We start from the raw sequence: 15,920 nt of genomic DNA on the forward strand, positions 1-15,920 counted from the left end.
TCTTGTTATTGTTCTTCGATGCGTGGGAAAAGCATATAGAAATTACACTAGTGGCTTCAATTAACCAGCAGCCATCTTCGCTGCAAAAAAAAAGAACACTCACCATATTTAATCATCGTCCTCTTCGTCGTTGGTGTGGTAGTGTCAGCGGCAGGACGTGTCGTCGGGCACATTCAACCTTCGTAGTGAAAGGTGAGCACGCAACCGGCTTGGAGGTCGTGGAAGCGCACGAACTTCTCCTTGCCGGTGTGGATGTACATCTTGCCGCGCCCGTCGAAGAGCACATCCACCGGCCACCGGCCAAAACCACATCGACCCTTCTGTAGCTGCAGCGCAGCCGGCTCGTTGCTGGCGACGAACTCGCCGAACTTGTCCGGCAGCCTCTGGATGCCGAGTGTCGTTATTGAGGACGATGATGAACTCGAACGTCCACTCCTCGGAAGACGAAGATGGTGCAGGCAACGGTGACCGTGCAGGCGTTGCTGCTCCAGCACGGCCGCGGCAGCCACGCCCGCGACCTCGACTCTTGACATTGTGGTAGCTAGGGTTGGAGACTGTGGCGCTAGGGTTTGTGTGAGGAGCGATACGCGAGCACCTCTTTTTATACGCCGGAGGAGGCGAGGGATCTGTGGCACGCATTAACGCCGCCACAGAGAACTAGGCGCGACGAAACATGTTGTTGCGCCTCTAGAAAAACTGCATTGTCGCTGCGCGCCGTTTACTTTCGTCGAGAGGTAGATGATGGTTGCGCGGCGTTCGTGTCTCAATGATGTATCGGGCCCGCCCCTCCCCGCTTCGCTCGCTCTGTCTGGCGCGCCCGCAGCTTTCTCTGTGGAGCGAGGATGGCCTCGAGACGCCGGACACCGTATTAGGTCGCGCCGGGCGAAAAATCCCTTCAAAACACGCGGCTCGGGACGCTAAAATAGACGGTGCGATATTTGGAAATCGCTTTATGAGAGGCGACATGAGATGCTCTCACAAATGCGGTGTGTGCTAGCTTATAGCTCGTCAGTTTTGCTACAAGGTGAATAGCTTATCCTAGCATGGTAAAATAAGTGACTCAGCTTGTTAAGATACAGATATGTTCAGAACCATCGCGTCTCAGCTTGTGGATACATTTGTACCCAAACAAAATTATGTCACTTATTTCCAAACGGAGATGATAGGTGACAATAGATTTATAAAACAAAAACGTGAAAACAGATTGTTTCGTTTGGGATATACTTAGAACGAATGATTTTCTGTTGTATATTTTATCTCATTTTTTGTATGTCACACCTTGCAAGATGGTTGCATGATTTTCTTCGTCCTATTTTTCTCCAGTGGTGCGTCTGGTATCGCGAAGGGCGCGTGAAGTCTGTGTTCCGCAGATCTTACGAGATTCAGTCGGTTTTTATGTTTGTTTGTGTGATTTTAAATCTAGCATGTGTTTCATCTTTGGAGATGGTTGATGCTTTGGTGCGCCGATCCTTTGGAGTGTCCATTCTATTGACCAAAGGACTTATACAGAAAACAAAAACTTGTGAACTAGTACCCTACAAAAACCCTTCAATCTTCCATGTTAGATCTTACAATAGTTTTCTTGAAGCTTGCATCCTACATTAATTGGAAATATAAGATGAGTACTAGGTATTGTTTAATTCCTTCACAGAGAAAAACTCGAACTTTCTTCTGAAGGATCGCGGGCATACAATAATTACCATTTAAAGAAATAAAATTTACTTCCAATTTAAGGATCACGGGCATATAAGGTTTTGTTGCCTGCCAAAACCCACCGGCGAGCAGCGACGGGCAACACGGAGAGCCGGGAGGCTCCCAGGACTGCTGGTGGGCCCTAGTCCCTCGGGCGACGGCCCGCAATGCTCCGGCACACGTCCTGGCTATTGCAAGGGCGTGCCACCTGACTTATACCTGGTCAGGAAGGTGTTGGATTGCTTCGATTAGTTTCCTGCATGGCAGACACGTAAACATTAAATGAGCCTCGATCGGCTCTCAGGTTACCCTATGAATCGGCTGAAAGAGCCGATTAACCCATGGTTCATATTGGATTTACGATAACATGGGAATCCTGCTTTATCAACACCAAATTAAATCGATCTATGACAGTTTAGGGCTTTCACCGCATAACCGGAACATCCTACACGTAGTTGAGCCTGGCAAATACGAAAGATAACAGAAAACTAGTCCTAGAAGAGGCCTAAAAACCAACACAGAGTTGATTCTCGGAACATCCCTTCTGGGATCGGCAAACCGTACCTTACGCACTACTGGACCATTCAACCCGTTTGCAAGACCTAACCATGCGGATATCAAACTAATCCTTGAAGAACAAGGAACAACCATAACAAATCAGATCTACTAAGTAAAGACGAAGCAAGATGCTGCCCTTACACCCAAGATAGGTGCAAAGGCAGCTAGATGTTTAGGGGCAGCATAACTAAGCAAACATATCAGAAAAATACTAATGTAAGCCCCAAAACATCTATGATAACAGTGTTACTCGCCATCAACAAGGCTTCAGTACGAGCAACACAAAACAACGAATAAACCGATACTGCCTAGATCGCAAGATGCGATCTAGGCAGCATGACGCTTACCCGGAAGAAACCCTCGAAACAAGGGGTGGCGATGCGCCTAGATTGTGTTTGTTGTGAACGTGATCGTCCTCCTTTCTCAATAACCCTAGATACATATTTATAGTCCGTGGACTTTCTATCTTTTGAATAAACCTAACTGTGTACGAACCAAACTCTATCTCTTAATTCTAAACTAAAATACGATCTACCATAATATACAAATACACGGGCAATCTAGCCCAAATTCTCGCACGAGGCCGATTCATAAACACTTTATGTGCATATCCTCCAAGCCCATCTCAATTACGGCCCATCTCCTGATTTGGCTAAAATCTGGTGATAACAGGTTTGAATCCACAAATTTATCTTCGAATTGCATCGGAAAAACTCATGTGGTTTCTAATATTCCAAAAAATTGCCCCATAAGAAAAAATCCTTTAGGAAGATAATTCCTTGAAATCCTATGAAATTCCTTTGAAGCAAAGGAACCATTATTCACTCAAAGATCTCACTTTTTTGTATACTTCTCTTATAGCACAATTAGAAACCCTTTGATGAAAACTCTTTCGCTATTCAATACTCCCTTCATCTATAAATATAAGGCGCACTTGTTTTCTAAAAGATAGTTTTGAGAAAAAACGATTAATCGATGATATGCAAGTTTAAAAGATAATATGGTTGAATTGATTTTGTAAGATAAGGCAAACGAAATACATGAACTAATCGCTTCTGAATGTTAAATTGTAAAAAAGATTGCTTGTCTTATTAATTTTTTCAGGGAAAAAGATATTCAAAGTGGCATGATTTTGGGAGAGAGAGCCATTGGATGGATGGTTATAATGAACCCTTACTCCCTGGGCATCAAACCGGAGTAAAAATTTTCTTTAGTAGGAGGTGATGTTTCTGTTGTTTTTGGGACGCATGTAGTGATTTTATCGGTTTTGAAGTTCCTAACTCTAGTCTTCTGACTACTAATGTGCTCGTCTATGTTACAATCAGTATTTCTCGAGAAATTAGAGCCATACTTTTGTGTTTTTTCTAGCCTAGAATACAAATTATTATTTAAAAGTAATTTGCATGTCTGCATAACACATCCATATATCACCGGAAAGTATTTTTGACATTTGAAAAACTTCTAAATATAATTTTAAATTCTCTAAAATTGTGGGCTATGCAAGCGTGGGCGCCAGAGTGTAGCACATGGCAGTTGTCCACACTCTTGTCCATCGTGGAACTAGACATCATAGCTGGGCCGCAAATCCTATGTGCCGATCAGGTCGGCACTTCCACCGCGCCGCACATCCCCGCGCGTGGTGTGGTCTGGCCTGGTTAGGCCCTAGGCTTTTGCATTTTTTCCGTTTCTTTGTTTTTCTATTCTTTTCTATTCTGCATTTTTTTTTGTTTCTACTTATGTAAGATTCAAAAAATGCGATTTTTTTAGAAATGTGCAGACTTTTATAAATCGTTCAAATTTGAAAATGTTCAACATAAAAAACGTACAAATTTTAAAATTTGTCAAGCACTAAAATTGTTTAAATTAAAATTTTGTTCAAATTTGAAAATTGTTCAAACTCCAAAATTGTTCGAATTTGAAAATTTCTCAAAACGTAAAATTTGTTCAAATTTAAAAATGCTCAATTCTAGATTTTTCTATTTGAAAAAACATTAATTATTTTAAATTGTTCAAAGTATAATAGTGTTCAGAATTTTCTAGTTTATTCAAATTTTAAAATGTTTATATTTTAAGAAACTCGTGAAAATGTTTTTTCGTAAAATATTATTTTAAAAAAAAGAAAAAATATTAGTACAAACAAACATAAAAAAGAAAAAGGAAAAAAGGAAAACAATCATACCTTATAAATGGGCTGTGACCTAGCCAACCCGACCAAGTCAGTGTTTTTTTCGATAAAAGATGCTTTATTATTTTTTGAGAAGCAATTACATCCAGCCTCTGCATAACCAGGATGCACGCAGCCGTTTAAGATTCTTAAGTCTAAAAAATGCCAAACAAAAAAAGAACTAGGCGAATACATATCGGAACGATGAATCATATAACGCCTAAGGTGTGGATGGGGCTTCAATCCGTAGACTATGCTGCCACTAGGAAAAATATATCCCTTGTCGTAGCCTCCAACCGTGTACAGACCTCCGTAAATAGGTCTTGGTTCTCCATGCGCTGAAGAGGTAACCACAAACAGAGAATACATGTACATCTATAGATGACCTGCAACAAAGAGCAATTTTTATCGTTAAAAATCTTGTCATTTCTACTCAGCCAAAGCGCGCAGATACTGCTAGCGCCCCCACCAAGTCGGTGTAGATCGACGCCCTAGCTGGGAAGCCTGGCTCGAAAATCCTGGGAATGTCTGGGATGGGCTTCCCTACGTCCCGCTCATTAGCGTGCCGGATCATGCTATCGCCTGAAGCGGAACCCGGATGGCCGGTCCATTAGTTTGTTCGGTCAACAAAGTAGAAGTACTATATAGTTTTCTTTCGCTTTTGTACAACAGATGAGATATACCGTAGAGGTGTCAGCTCCTTCGCTCCTAGCCGACACGAGGGATGAAATCCCCGTATCAGCATGTATACATACACTTTTTTCGAAAATAAATAAATTTCAAAACCAGGCAAAATTTAAATCTCAGCAAATTTCAAAACCGAACAAAAATTTAAAATTTGCTCCAATTTAAATTTGCTCATATTTAAAAGTTGCTCCATCCTAAAATTTGCTTGAATTTGAAAAATATGATCTAAATGGAACACCGAAAAAAAAGGAACACCGAAAAAACAAAAAAGCGAAAACCCCAAAAAAGAAAAAAAAGAAACCAACAAAAAACCGACCAAACCAGAAAAAGAACCTAGGAAAAACGAAAAAAAAAACAATAAACCAATCCAGATGGGCCGCGGACCGCTCGCCCTCGCACGCGGGCGTTAATCCGCCCCGCAGCTGGGTGGGAAATAGGTTTTTCCGCGCCAATCCTATTTTCCGGTTATTAGCGGGGTGGATTAACCCTCCACGCGTGCGGAGGAAACGGGCCGCAGCCCATTTTGTCTTCTTTCACTGTTTTCCTTTGGTTCTTTTTCTAATTTTGGTACTTTTTTATTTTTTTCTCTGGTTTTTTCTGGTTCTGTTTGGTTTTCGCTTTTTTATGTTTTTCCTTATCTGCTGTTTTGAGTATTTTTCAAATCCGAGCAAATTTTTAATTCGAGCAATTCTCAAATTCGAGTAAATTTTAAATTTGATCATTTTTCAAATTCGTGCAAATTCTAAATTCCAGCATTTTTCAAATTCGAGAAAATTCTAAATTCGAGCAAATTTTCATATTTGAATATTTTTGTAATCCAAACTTTTTTGGATGTGACATTTTGTTTAAATTTAAAAAAATTCAACTTAAATTTGCTCAAAATCAAAATTCGTTCAGATTCAAAAATCGGTTGGAAAATTGTCAATGCCGGATTTCGAACTCTTGTATACTTGCTCCAAGACCGAGCTCACAGCCAGCACGTTAGAAACTACAATCATCTTACGAACGCACGTACAAATTATTGGGTCGGCCCACCCAGGTTTTCCTTCAGGCGATGCATGTTAGCTCCCGCTAACGAGCGGGGTATAGGGAAACGAGTTACCCTATACCCCGCCCTACTGCCCGCGCGAGCAAACCATCGCCTGAAGGCGATCTCGGGTGGGCTGACCCATTTGTTTGTTTGGTAGTTCAAAAGAGGTAGAGTTGTTTTTCAACTTTAACATCATCTAAGCTCTATCCCGGTGGTTGGCAATTCTGTTCAGGACATCTTGACCCGAGTTCGAGCCCCAACACCACCAATTTTTTCAAATTTGAAAACAAAAACATTAACCTGAACAAAATTTGAATTTGAGCAAATTTCGAATTTGGGAAAAAATTGAGCCAATTTCGATTCTAAGAAAAAATTAATTTGAGCAAATTTCTGAACAACATATGGATTTGAGCAGGAAATTGTTCAAAATTTGAAAACAAATTCAAATTAAAAAATGTTCAATAAATAGAAAAAATATATAAATAAAAAGAAAAAAAGAAAAAAAAAGGAACCAACGGAAACCGGCCAACCAAGAAAGGAGAAAAACAGAAAAAAGAAAAACCAAATCGGAAAGTTCTAGATAGTTCCTAAAACCGGACTAGCAACGCATATGGGCCGCAGCCCAGTCGCTCCGCCATACGTGCGGCGCTAATACACCCCGCAGCAGGGCAGGAGATAGGTTTTTCCTTAGGCCTTGTTTACTTGTCTGGTATTTTTGGGTTTGGGAGGGTAAAATACCGGCCCACGACCGAATCCCGAAAGTTACCAAACGGCCCGTTTACTTCTCTGGTTTTTTTAGGTAACATCCCGGCCCATCCCAGATCTTCCCGACCCGGTGACCTACACCCTCCGGTTTTCTGAACCACGAGGTCGACCCCGTGTATTCTATCGTGGAAAGGGAGACGAGCGACGGAGGCTACGCAACGGCGGCGACCGGTGGCGGGGAAAGGCGACGGCGACGGCGGCGGGGAAAAAACTAGCAGATCAAGACGGCGCCGACGAGATCCTCCTCCGGCGACTGGTCCCCGGTGAGTCCTCGCGCCTCCTCCGCTTTCCCTCCTCCCTAGCTAGGGTTTCTTGGTGTCGGCGCCGTCCGCGACGGAGCTCACGGGAGCTCGCCGTCGGTGTCGGCTGCCGTCCGCGATGGAGCCGTGGGATACGGCACGCGGGACCAGCGGGCGGGCGGCGTTTGAGCAGCAGGCGGGGCAACATGTGCGACCTGGTGGCTAGCCCGCACGGGGCGGCATCAGCGAGCAGTACGAGGACGGCCGTCGGCTCGTGGCTTGTCGATGCGTCCGCTGCCCGGCACTCGGATTACCTGCGTCGTTGATGTGTGTGTGGCCTGTTGCTTTCGAGTTTCATTCATGATCTTCCCCGACCAGATTGCTGCTTGCGTGAACTTGCTGGTGTCTCGCATATGTTCCTATTTAACAAAATTATCCATAGGCAGTTTAGTATTTTCTGGATTGATATGCTAGCACGGTACCTTAGTCTTCTCTGACAAAATGTCACAAACAGTATACCATTAGCAGGCAGGCCATGGTTTACTAGGTCTCAGTCCATATTGCTGGATGGTTTTACTTCTCCTTGGAGTCTGGCTTTGCAAATAATCTAGTGATTCCTGAGTTCTAGCCTGCCGTGTTCGTATCAGCCTGCGTTTTAAAGTACTCCTACCTGATTATTTTCAAGTAGCTTGGCCAATTCAATCATGTCTGAACTCTGAACCTGACCACTAAAATTATTTGCATGTTCATTCTTCAGTTTGAGTGCCCATGGATGCAGCTGTGATATTCAATTTTATAGTACTGTGCAAGAATAATCACTCAAACTGATCAATTTTCTACTGTTTGGTAGCTTCTGTTACTTTTTACAATTACTAAATTTTATCTCTGCAATTGAACTATCTGTAAGCAATGTATCAATACTAAATTTTACCTCTGCGTGTATTTCTAGCTGGAGGTCCTCTGGCGGCGGCGTGGTTTCCGGCGTTCGGCGGCGAAAACTTCTAATGTTCTTCAAACTGTATGACAATGAGTTTATGGCGACTTGGTTGCTCATCTGTTGGATCGAGCATTTATTTATATGTGTGTTCTTGTTTGAGAAAATCGCATGAAAAATTTGCATGACACGAAGTTTATGTTAAGGCCGAAGTTTTTAATTTACTGATTGCCATTATTACTTCTTGGGATGCAAAGATTAACTTTTTATTATCTGATCACCATCCTCTCATATCCCCTCTCATCTCCAAAAACAAAGTAACTAGAGGCTGTGGGGGAGGGTGTGGGGAAATGAGGGGAAATTAGGGAAAAAATGGGGATTTGGTGAAACGGGGGTTTTCACCCAATCCCCTCTCATCCCCAAACCCCAAGGGGATGGAAATACCCTAGGAGTAAACAAGGCCTTAGGAAATCCGTTTTTTTTCCGGGAGCGCCTACTCTCCGCCTTAAGCGGGCTCGCTCCGCCTGAAGATGTTTCCCGGTGGGCCGCTCCAAACCTTGGCCCAACAAAAGGTACTGCTTCTCCCTTTTCTTTTCTTTCAGTTTAGATCTTTAAAAAAATGTTCAAATCTGTAAAAGTTTAAAAATAAAAAAATTTCAAACTAAAAAATGTTTGAATCTAAAAAACTTCGAATCTCAGAAAGTTCAAAATTTAAGAATGTTCAAATTTGAAAATTGTTCAAACATAAAAATTGTTCAAAATTGAAAATTGTTCAAATTTTACAATTGTTTAGTTTAAAAAACAAAGAATTTTAAATCGAACAAAATTCATATTTGAACAAAATTCATATTTGAACAAATTCCATATTTAAACAAATTTCATATTTGAACAAATTTCATATTTGAACAAATTTCATATTTAAACAAATTTTGAATCTGAACAAATTTGTAATATAAACATTTTTCAAATCAGAGCGAAAAACAAATCTGAACAAATTTCGAAATCAGCAAACCAATGTAGCAAAAATAAAAAATAAACCAGAAAAAACGAAAAAACCTGAGAAAAAACGAAAAACCAGAAAACAAAGGGAAAAAACCATACCTGGTAGCCGGTAATGGGCCGGCCCACACCGTCCGTCGCTTGAGCGGGAGCGAATCGCTCCCGCATTGAGCGGCGAATAGGGATTGCGGTTTTTTCCGGCTGGCTCAGAGATTTAGGTTTAATGGTCGGGCCTGGCTGAACCTAGACTTTGCATTTTTGACAATTTAAGCAAGAGGCCTGGCCTGACGGGCTTTTGCATGCTCAGGCTAGGCTTGGGTTGTAGATTTAGGCCCGACGGATCGGGCTTGCGTATTTAGCATTGGCTTTTCTCGGCTTGGCTTGAAGCCTGATGCGGCCTAAAAAATGCCCTGTTATGATGGACTGTGCGGAGGACGTCAGTATGCGCAAGAGTGCCAGCGATGAGAGATTGCCTGAAATTTTCCTGGTGAGAAATAAAGCTCATGCTTCCAGGTGCGGTCGGGTTTAAGGTGGAGTTGATTAGGCGTTGGCAGAACTCGGTTAACCACATTCTAGCTAGTTTTAGTGAAACGTCTCTAATGACCTCGTGATTCCGTCTATCTGCCTAAACGATTGTTATCTCGATGGTTAATTAATGTCAGTATATCTCATCATTCTGAAAAAATACCAATGACATCTCGGTTTTACTGTACTCATAGCTTACTCAAACTGTTCGTTGGTCTCAGCTATCTTGTCAGGCTACATAAGATACTGCCTAAACTCTAGCATGCCTGGGATAATGGGAGTTAAGAAAACCATTCCAGTGATCAAATCTACTGCCCTGCCTCGTCAGCACGATGCCGACATCTTTCGAGCACCGTCGACGGAGGCAGCCGACAGGCACCGCGGATCGTATGGAGTCAACTGATCTACACCATTTAGGGTAGGTAATAAACCGCACGAGCACAGACAGTGAAAGACAAAGTTCACACGCACGTGCAAATTAACGCATTTAACGTTGTTGTTATCCGTCCATAACCCGAATGAACCTTCCCGGCTTCCCGCCGCCGGGATCGATGATCACCGGCGGCTACACTGCTGGGACCCAATGGGGCATGTAGCCACGAGACTGTAGTTCTTGATGATGTGGATCCTTAGGGCATCTCCAGCGGCGCGACGCATTTCGGACATCCATAATATTCGCGGGCGTTTGTTTGCGTCGTCAGGCGGACGCGGAAATGGTCGCGTGTCCGTTTGAGTCTGGGGCTGGCTCCAGCGAGGCGACGCATTTTGGGCGCATGCCAGAATTCAAAAAATAGAAACACGCATCAACTTTGCACCAAATTTTATAGCCGCAATTTGAGGGCTGAAACAAATTCACCCCACTTTGCATATCGGACGGCGCAAACTGGAGACCAAAAGGGGCACAACAAGGCCTGAACAGCAATAAAAATGTCCAAAAGGAGACCTGGGCGCATGGCACCGGCGATCAGGCGTCTCTCGCGCGGATTTCGGCGCGCCTCTTCATGAACCAGGCCCTGGTGTCGTCGTCGACGCTGCTCAAGTCGGCTAGCAAGATCCTAGTGTCCTCTGCAAGGATCTTGGCAGGCCGGATGCGAACCGCGACGCCGGGTGGCCCTGCAAGGGAGCGGAGTTCCAGGACGCAGCTGGGAACTTACCGAGCTCACCGACGAGGCCGGAGGAGCGACGCCAGCGATCCCCTCTCTCTTGACGAGCATGTAGCCCTCCGCCAAGGTCGGATGGAGCGCTACTTGCGCGACGCCGGCTTTGATCTGCATCTGCCAGGCCTACTGGTTGGCGGCTGCGGCACTCTTCATCTTCTGGTTCCTGCGCCGGCCGCGACGTTTCGTGGCCTCGATCACTTTCTCCTCCGGGGAGAGCACCTTCTTTGCCGCCTTCGCCTTTGCCTCCCGGCCGCCGCCGGTGCCGGCCCGCTTTGCTTCCGGCGGAGCCTCCATTGTGGCTACGGTCGTGCCTACGGGGGAGTGTGGGGGCGGCGGCGGGTGTGAGGGTTTGCTCTGGAACCATGGCTGTGGCTGCGGCGGCGAGGACGTCCATCGCTTCTGGACTGTTCGCGCCGGTCTAGTTTGCTTTTTCGCGCGGGGAATGGCCAGTGGCGGGAATAATATCGGCCTCCCTGCCACTCACGCGCGGGTCCTACGTCTTTTTCGGCGGTCACTCGGCACGACCGCCAAGCGTCCGCGGAGACGCAAACCTGGCGCATATTTGGGCCAGGTTTGCGTCTCCGCGGACGAGCCGGTCACTTTGCGTCGCCCCGCTGGAGCAGGGCCCAGACGCATTTCCGGTCACGGCGGACGAAAACGGTCGCTCAGCGACCATTTGTGTCGCGCCGCTGGAGATGCCCTTACAGTTCAGCTGACGGGATTACGTGGAAGCATTGACCGATCAGTCACCGTCTAGTCAGCCGGGTCCCGTTCCAGCGTGGCAGGGAAAAAGGCGGCATCGGATCTCCTCTTCCCCGCGCGTGAGGCGGCCCGACGGGGCGGTCCCCGACCTGGCGGCGGCGAAGTTCGGCGATGCTGCTCCGGCCGCTGCACCACGGGCCGTGTTCTGGCCGGCCGTCTGGTCGCGGCCGCGACGCATCGACGCGCGCGTCTCTGGACGCGACCTCCCGCTCGTCGGGCATGCTCGCTGGGGCGGGTCGCGCCCGTACGGCGGCGCGGCTCTGATGCTCCGGCCGCCAGCTGCTTCTGGTGGTGCGGCGCCTCTTGCGTCCGCCGGTCGCCGGTGGCTCCTACTGGCGGCTAGGGTTTGGCCGGATATGGGCTTGTGGGCCCAGATCTAGGCCTGCCAGGGCTCGGTCAGCTGACCATCCCGCTGGGGCGGGTGAGGTGGGCCTCGGACGCGGCGGTGGGGTGGCCGCCGGCAATGGTATTGGGCTCGGGGTTTGGCGGCCAGATTTGGGCATGGCCCGGCCGGGATCTGCGAGGTCCATGGGTGTTCCGCGGGTGCGTTTTGCGTCCGCGTTTGGACACCCTCCAACCCGTGCCTCCATTGTTCTTTGCGTTCGTGCTTGGTCTGTTAGGTTTAGATCCAGAGGCTTCTTCGCCCGTTCGTGTCGGTGGCCCTCGGTCTTTGATGGGCGCTTCCGATGCTGGCTGGCTATTTCAGGGAAGGGTCCCTAGGCTAGCGTGTGCTCGCCGTGGGCGGCAGCACGTCCTGGTCTATAGCTGCTTTCGCGGCTGTGGTCTTTCCCTCCGACCTTCACGGTTGCGCTGGTGCTGATGTTGCGGTTGCGTTCATCCTCCAGCCAGCACGTGTTTCCTGCGGTTGAGTTGAGTTGGGGCTAGCTCCTTGTGCGCCTTAGGTTGGAGGCGCGACAGTGTTCTCCGCCTTGTTCGCTCTACGTTCTCGCGACGGCGTCCGGATTTTCTATCCAGGTTTGGACCTCGGCGAAAGTTGTGCATGCATAGCTCTGTCATGTGCCGGTGACGGCATCACCTGCGGGTGTCGTTCCCTTGTTGAAGGCATCCCGATGATGGCCCTCCTGTTCGAAATGATGGATTCCATCCCTCCGCCTCAATTTGCTCCTCTTGGAGGTCTCGCTTCGTGTAAGCTTCTCTGGTAGTGCCTTCTGGAACACCGTGTGACCTCTCGATGGTGTCGCAGCCCTCTCACAACATCGGCCTGGCTGCTTTTACACGGTTGGCTGTGGTAGCTGATTCCTTCCTAGCGCCTTGGGGGGCTTTGCTAGGTCGGCGTCTGGTCGCAGCTCTTGCCGGTGTGCCTATCCCAACTCCGGGGGATGATGTTGTGTGTTTGGTCTGGACCTAGCCTGAGCTCCGTGGGTGGTGGTGCCCGGGTCTGGGTGAAAACTTTGCAGGTCCTTCTCTGCCGACGACGATGACGCATTCTTGCGCCATTCACCTTCTTGGAGGCGTCGCCGCAAGACCCTTCCCCCTTTGGTTCCTCAAGCTCTACCTGGTGGCCGGCCCGGCGCTGAGTTCCCCCCTTGAGTTGCAGTGTTGGTGCGGTGGAGGTTCGTTGGCGTGGATTCGGTCGCGATCGCTCCGGTGCAACATAAGACATGGCTCTCTCTTCCTAGATCATATGGCGCTTCGGCTTGCTATTCTGTGTTGTCTTGTGTTGCGGTTTGGATTGTGCGTTTGGCGCGCGTGTGTTGTAATCTTGCTGTAACTCCTGGCCGGTTGATGGCTTCGTTAATTCAAAGCCGGGCTCATTTCGAGCCTTATGTTTAAAAGTAGCTGATTAGCGACTTGATCCACACTGCAACATGCTTTAACCGCTGTTATACTCGATCGGCTTTTGGAGAGGAGGTAGATTTGTGCTTGGACTTCTCTCTCGGAAGAAAGGAAAAGCGATGACGCTTTCCGTCTTTTTTATGAAGAAAATGTACTCTACTTTTTCTCGACTGTCAGACATTAACATTCTTTTATTATAGTATATGTAAGGTCGTCTTGACATCTGATTAGATCAGCAACATGAGCAATCGTGTGCAACAAGGGAAGCCCGGTGCATATTATTATTATGTTAATATGGGAGAAAGCTTAAAATACTCAAGATCTAGTTGGGTAAGAAAGAGGAAAACAAAAGATCTCCGATTATTCTAGTTTTCTAATAAGCACGAAAGATCAAGATTGCCTAGCACAGTTGGTCTGAAAGATGTCGCATCGTGAGCCCCACTACAACGCCGCAAAATGTTTTACTAGTAGGTATGTCATCTTGGGTTCCATGCTTTGTTGTTTAGGACCCCGTTTGGTAGCATGTAGCTTTTCATAGGCCTAAACCTGTGTTGGGTGGGTATTGTTGAGAAAATACATGCACTAAGTCATGTTGTGTAATCCGTTTGGCAGGCTGTGAAGCATGAGTTAGATCACTTTGTGCAACCTGTTTGGTGCCCTGCATGGAAGCACTTTTGATATATGTGATGCAAACTTGTGTGTTTGGTGCAACTGGCCCATGTGTCTGCTAACCAATTCTCCCAAGTGGTGAACTTACCACCACAATCACACACAACACATAACAAGTACTAGAGTATATAGTTCAAAAGCAATTCATCGTCACAACCCTAACTACTACGAATTAAGTTGTGCACAAATATGTCATCATCGCAACCGTACCTACTACGAATGAAGTATCAGTAGACAAACAGTTCATCATGAGGTGTAAGGGGGATTCTTCTTCTTCTTCTTCTTCTTCTTCTTCTTCTTCTTCTTCTTCTTCTTCTTCTTCTTCTTCTTCTTCTTCTTCTTCTTCTTCTTCTTCTTCTTCTTATTATTATTATTATTATTATTATTATTATTATTATTATTAGATGGTGACATGATCTCTGTCTTCCCACATTGCCTCTGCCCACTCCATCATATTGTTCTTCCAGGCTGTGTTATCAGTTGACTTAACACCGTGGCCAACGTCAATGTCATCTGGCTGAACATCTTCCTCATCCTACATGCTCATCTAGGCTAAACCCCAATAACCACTTGTGTAGAATGCAACATGCAAGTACGAGCTTTACTAGTGCTGAATCTATTATTCAAGGCTTCTGATCAAAGATCTTGAATCTATTATTCAAAGCACCGAATGCTCTCTCAATGATGAGCTTGAGTGTCACAGATTGAACAACTCCTCGGGATTCTTTGGCTTGTTACTAGTGCTGAACTCGTTGAGATGGTACTTTGTTGACCTAAATGGAGGAAGAATCCCAGAGCAACAACCATAACCAGCATCACCAAGGTAGAATTTGCCCGGAGGGATATTGATACCATCAGGTCTAGACATGTTGTCCGCAAGGATGGTTGAATCATGTGCAGATCATTCCCAACCAGCAAGCACGCATGTGAACTTCATTTCGAAGTCAACAACATTAAGCACATTCTAGCTTGTAAGCTGCAGCCACTACTCTTAAAACTCTAGCAGTGATGGGAGTACGGGCAATAGCACTAATACAATCATGCAAGATGAACAAAAAGCAAAGTCATATTTTTTGACCAGATTTAGAGCTGCGAGACCATGAGAATAACTGTACAGGTGTTCACCTCGAAATATGACATCTAGATTTGGACAAATCGCTGGGTCACACAGATCCGCCTCTCAGCCGCCTACTGATACGTCTCAAACGTATCTATAATTTCTTATGTTCCATGCTACTTTTATGATAATACTTGAATGTTTTATACATACTTTACAGCATTATTATACATTTTCCGGCACTAACCTATTAACAAGATGCCGAAGCGTCAGTTGCTGTTTTCTGCTGTTTTTGGTTTCAGAAATCCTAGTAAGGAAATATTCACGGAATTGGACGAAATCAACGCCCAGGGTCCTATTTTTACACGAAGCTTCCAGAAGACAAAGGGGGAAAGGAAGTGGGGCCACGAGGCGCCGACACAACAGGGCGGTGCGGCCCAGGCCCTAGTCGCGCGGCCCTGGTGTGTGGGGCCCTCATGTGGCCCCCTGCGTTGCCCTTCCGCCTACTTAAAGCCTTCGTCGCGAATACCCCTGTACCGAGAGCCACGATACGGAAAACCTTCCAGAGACGCCGCCGCCGCGAATCCCATCTCGGGGGATTCAGGAGATCGCCTCCGGCACCCTGCCGGAGAGGGGAATCATCACCGGAGGGGCTCTACATCATCATGCCCGCCTCAGGATTGATGCGTGAGTAGTTCATCCTTGGACTATGGGTCCATAGCAGTAGCTAGATGGTTGTCTTCTCCGCTTGTGCTATCATTGTTATAGATCTAGTGAGCTGCCTAACATGATCAAGATCATCTATTTGTAATGCTACATGTTGTGTTTGGTGGGATCCGATGAATCTAGAATAGTATGTTAAGTTCATTATCAATCTATCAT

The sequence above is a fragment of the Lolium rigidum genome, chromosome 6 (genome assembly GCF_022539505.1).
Source record: "Lolium rigidum isolate FL_2022 chromosome 6, APGP_CSIRO_Lrig_0.1, whole genome shotgun sequence".
Lineage (NCBI taxonomy): Eukaryota > Viridiplantae > Streptophyta > Magnoliopsida > Poales > Poaceae > Lolium > Lolium rigidum.